The sequence below is a fragment of the Octopus sinensis genome, unplaced genomic scaffold (genome assembly GCF_006345805.1).
Source record: "Octopus sinensis unplaced genomic scaffold, ASM634580v1 Contig18745, whole genome shotgun sequence".
Taxonomy (NCBI): Eukaryota; Metazoa; Mollusca; class Cephalopoda; order Octopoda; family Octopodidae; genus Octopus; species Octopus sinensis.
Window position 1 is genome coordinate 189,306 of NW_021835992.1, and position 6,000 is coordinate 195,305.

Here is a 6,000-nt window from a genome sequence, read left to right on the forward strand (position 1 = left end):
TGAATGAGGAAAGTAAATTCCCTAGGGTCCTTGGACCGCGAAGAACAAAGATGTCCCAATTTCTTTAGGGAAGTGAGGGTTCCGGAGCCAAAGACGCCGGAAGTCTCGACAACGATTGGCCAAAACCAAAAGTCATCCATCAAAGACTGATATTTTCGGCACTTCGAAAGCTCAGCCTTATTAGCACGAGACCCAGCAAGAGAGGCCGATTCGTTGATGAAAGACTTTGAGAAGGTAATTTATTGTTTTTAATGATAATAGTTAACCATTGAAAAAATTTTTATTAATTAAGTAAATATATATTTCAATCATCTAAATATTTGTAATTAAAATTTTAAACTGGAATTCAGCCGTCGTGGGTTCGAATCCAGAAGAGACTACTTTGGAGTCGGGGTTAATCTCGTCGAAGTTCCTTTGCCCGTGAGGTGACGAGTACATCTGGCACGACACAGTATGTCAAAAAGGGATCTCCTTCCTATCCGGCCTTAGAAAGGCGTTACGTGGTCCACCAAATTCACTTGGAGATTTCGACTGGATTTGGAAACCCCGAGGGGGCACATAATGCTCACCGAAAAAGGACCAATAGCTCTTCTACCCCCTGGGACATCGTCGTCGCAGGACGATGCACTTTGCATAGGATTGAACCTTTCCGGACGATCTCCGTCTAAGTGCGTCGGGATTACACGCTAATTAGTTTGGTCTTAACTGTGGTCTTGGTGTTTAATAAATAAATAAAAATAAAATAAATGCTATGGTATCGCGTCGGGCATGTGATATAATATTTGCTTTTGTGTATAAATATAACAATTAATATATATATTTTATTTAATGATTTTCAACAAAAGAAGTTATAGTTTGACAGATCATCGTAATATTGAGGAAAGAGGCGTTCTTCATAACTCGACTACGGAAAGTTGTTTTGATTTTCCGAGTGTGGGGCCTCATATTCTCAAAAATTAGATTGTATGAGGGCCTCATAATTTAAAGGGGGCTCATATGCATTCTAGCAGCAGTAAGTAGGTGTATATTCCTCATAAGATTTCCAAAGGACATCTTTTGTACAATTTGTTCATAAAAAGCGTAAGTATTCCTTTTCACGAGTTTTTTGACATTTTTGATACATTTTTATGTTCAATGATGGCCCATCTGATTAAATAGCGTAAATCAAGGACACCGATCGTAAACAAATTTTGGCAAATAAATTTGATTTGCTGGGTTTTGAGTGTTCGGCAGTTCACGAATAGAGCAGTACTCCCTGTCTCGCTAAGTATCCTGCTCAGTCTGACAACATCGGAAGGCCAGAAGAGCGATTTAGTCTGAAATGACTGCCTCGTCAATTATATAATCCTTCTGTTATGAACAATATTTTGGTCGCTTTTGACTTGTTTCGTTCAAATCTGACGTGAAAGCCTATGCTTGTTCCATGTTGGTTGAATGTCTCAAAAGCCACTCGCTTGCTTAGAGAAACACAGGCAATTCTCCGGGGTTGTGTGCACGCAATTTTATCCACTCTCCATCAAATACTGCGGGACCTGCGTGGATTTCCCACAACCCGTGTCCCCGGCCACCAGGATGACTTGATTTGAGTTTTGGTTACCTTTGGAGGCTTCTGTTCGATGTGAGCGAAATCTGCAGTATTTTTACAGAAATTTCCAGAATTCGGTGTACTCTTTTGAGTCTCTGAGATATTAGAGTGGTGGATTGTCTGGAGAAGACTCGACAATTGTCAAAAAATATGGAATTGAGTATAATTTTGTATCGACACCAGTCGAATGCCCAGTCTTGAATTTCAGCATCGTCCATTGGTCTAAATTTATCACAAGAAGGCACCAACAAGTTGGGTATAAATAATTTATTTAATATATGTTATGGAAATATTAATTTATTAACAAACTTTATGTAAAATATATTATTAAATTAATTTAAAAATAACCTAAATTTGAAAAATAATAAAAATATCGAATGAGTGTTCTTACGAATGCAAGTACTGATTTGTATTACCAAATTGCCCAAAACAATGACATTCCCAGTTTTGGGTGGAGAATTCCTCTGAGTCAGACTTTTAATTCCCCCTTCAAACCATCACAACGCCCCACCTGGGCACAAGTAATCAAGTTTTTTTGGATCGGAATGAGGCAAGTGTTATAAATATACTCCAGGACATTATTCCAGACTATTTCCGAAACCTTTCACGGAAGGAGGCCAATAATGAACATTTTCAAGCCCGTCCCTCTGAAACCAATTTACGGTAAGACAGCACTCTCAGCGCAGACTGCCCTCTGGGGGGACTCGGGAGTGGCTCGATAGGGCGGGGATATCGAGGACAGTTCACTCGCTTAGTCCCCGGAATGTACGAAAGGAATACAGTCAAGGCAGATCAGGCATGTCCCTTCAATCCAGTTCCTTGTGACTATAAGAAGACATGGAGAGACGACATTTTAGAGCATTCTCTCCGCAGATGAATTCCCCAGGAAATATCTCTCGACGTGGAAATGTATGCCAACAGATCTCCCCGGTGATCCCCCACAACTACAAAGTAGAAGGGGACTCCATAATTTAAGGATTCGTCCCTGCCTGCCTGTGTGTTTATATGGAGGATACACAACTACGGGGAGGAGGCAGACGTTTCAATCACGTTTTGTTTCAAAAACGGGTCCTCTGACACTGACCCCTCCCCCTCGTGGACGGAGACCAGAAGTGACCCTCGGAAAGCACGTGGTCTGAAGGGATTTGAGAGTGGTGGACTGTGCGTAGAGAAGAGTGTAGAAAACAGCTCCGGCAGACCTGTGAGTAAAGAGAGAGGAGGACCAAATATAAGTGTCAATTTCTTTAGCAATTCCGTATATTACTACAGGTAACTATTCCTACTGTCAAACCTCTCTAATTTACAACCTCTAAGATTTGCCACTCTTCTTTTTTACCGAAAAAATTGAAATTTTGTTTCTCGGTTATGTTCTATTTTTTACCATTTTTACTGCTTATTCCTTTTTTACTTTGCACAAATTGAATTGACCTGACAAAATGAAACCTTTTATGATTGGAAAATATTAAAGTCCAAGAACTACAAAAACTAGGAAATACCACATAAAACTACATGTCTATTACACCCGATGGATCAGGGATAATTCATTTATTTAAGAATATTAAACTAAACAATATCATTCAAACGGATTCTGTCCCGAGGAAACTCCCAACGCGGAAGATATTCGATTCGAACTTACATCCGAACATCAAACTGTGGTTGGAAAATTTCTTAATTGGCCGACGCGGAAGGGTCCGAATTGACAATACTACTTCAAGATCAAGACTACTACCAAATGGTGTCCCACAAGGCTCCCCTTTATCTCCTCTCCTTTTTAACCTATTTCTACATGACCTACCCATTACTAATGACCCAGACATTATGTTCTTATCCCATGCGGACGACCTGATTATCTCTGCAAGAGATAAATCTCCTGTGGCTGTTGCAATGGTCCAGTCACACCTCAACCGTGTATGTGATTGGCTATCTGCAAATATGATGTGTATGTCTGCATCTAAATCCCAGTTCACACTTTTCACTACTGATAGAAGATTCAAGATGGACTGGAAATATTCATTGGAAACAATCCTATTCCCTCTTCGCGTACCCAGAAGATTCTTGGCGTAGTTTTCGACTCCTTAATGACGTTCTCAAGTCACGTGGAGGAGGCTCTAGCTAAAGGTCTTCGGAAGTGGAACGTCTTGAAAGCGCTGTTAAAGAAGAGTCCCTTCCCCCTGAAAGATTGTGTCAGCAAGGTCTACCAACAATTGACTGCCCCGACGGTTAAATATGCCTGCTCAGCCTGGAGGTTTGCAATTGCTGAATTGTTTCAGATATGCCAAATTGATTTGCAGTCAAGATATCCAGCCAATTAGAATATTAATATTATAAGAAATGAAAATTACTGATCCTCTGATAATAAAGGAATACAGTCAAACCTCTCAAATTTACTACCTCTATGATTTCCACTCTCCTTTTTTCACCGAAAAAATTGAAATTCCTTATGTTTTTCCATTTTTATCATTTTTCTATTTTACTACTTTTTTCATGCTTGTTAAATTTTTTATTAATGTTTATTAATTAATTTAGTTAAGTGCTTAATTAATTGATTAAAAAATTAATCACGTGTTTTTGTCTCGTGTTTTGGTGAATCATTTCTATTAGAAAAACTATGTCGCTGATAATTAATAATTGCTCTAAATCTCTGAATTTAAAAGAAAAATCTAAAACATACTAAAGTTTCCGAAATATTTTCTTTGCTATTCAAGAAGGAATCGGTTTGGAGAGACCTGCATTGGGTCGCATGGGAGAAATCGCAGAAACTCTTGCGGAGAGTCCTTAATTCAATTCTGTTCGGCATTTGACCTTTTCATATCGAACACCGCCTTCGACCACCGAGCAAGGCATAAAACTACCTGGACAGGAGCAAGAAAAGACAAAAACGGAAACATTTACCCGATTTATAACCAGATTGACTACATCCTATGCAGAAGAATTATGAAAAACATATTGTCAGATGCGAGATCCTATGATGGCCTTGAAACCAGCAGTGATTGTGACTAGGATTGTTTTAAAGAGATTACATGGGACAGTTGGTGTACAAAGAACAGGACAAATGGAAACCATCGACACAGAGAAACTTGTTTACGACAAATCAAAGAGAACTAAGTACAGTGAAAATCTCAGAAGAAAAATTAATAAAATTGACATAAGCCAGCCGGCAAACATGATATGGACGGAGACTGTTCTTGCAATGAAGAAGACCTCATTATCTATTTTGGGACCTGTTCATAAAAGAAAATACCTGCACAATAATCTGGAAAGCGAATCTCTTTCAATTGAACAGAAAAGACTCAGGCTCGAGCTAAACAAAACATTGACGGTAAATAGGAAAAGGGAACTGAAGACACAACGTGGAAGAATATTAACAAAAATCAAAACAATACAAAAACGTCAATTACGAAAAGAAGTCGAGGAGCAAGTGGCTGAAATTGAAAAATACAAGGATGGAACGAGGATGTTTAAAGCTGTTCGTTTAATAAACAGAGGAAAAAGAATAAACCATATTACTGTGCATGATAAACTTGGAAGAACAGTCATTAGTGAATCTGAAAAAACTGCAATCATTTCGGAATATTTTCACGAAATCTTCAACCAAAATAGTGAATTCAATGAAATTCTGAACATTCAAGACACTCGAATAATCAGTCCTATTAATATTACAGAAACTATGGATGCCATTAAGAAATTAAACTGCAAAAGGTCCCCCGGACCTGACGACATTCCTGCAGAGCTCCTCAAATTTGGACCAATCGAGCTGGCCAAAGTGATCACACACATACTGAACAAAGCAATTAAAGAAAACGGAAACTTAGATATTGGAAAAGGATTGCTAATTCCACTACCAAAACCCGGGAAACCGAGAGGACCTCCTGGCAACCTGAGGCCGATTATTCTGCTATCAACATTGAGAAAGACATTATCGCTAATCATACTGACCCGAATCAAAGACCGAGTAAACAGTTTTCTATCCCATGGACAGAGTGGATTCAGGGAGGGAAGATCAACAGCTGATGTAATTTGGACATACAGATGGACTGGTGCCCTGTGCCAAAAATATAAAAAGTGTATTGAAATTCTTGGGGTAGACATGACTCGGGCCTTCGACTCCATTCACAGAGGGCTCCTTATGGAAGTATTAAAGAGCTTCTCCCATTCAGACGAAACAAGAATGATAAACCTTCTCCTAGTGAATACCCAACTTGCTGTTAAAGTCGGAAAGACGACATCAAGATACTTCGAAATAACACGGGGTGTTCCACAAGAAGACTCGCTATCTCCCGTGCTTTTTATTGTGTATCTTGAGGCCGCTCTGAGGGACTTTAAATCAGTCATAAAAAATGATTATCACGAGATATCCTACGCAGATGACTTGGACTTTGTGTCGGACGACGGAGAAATTCTCAAATATATATAAT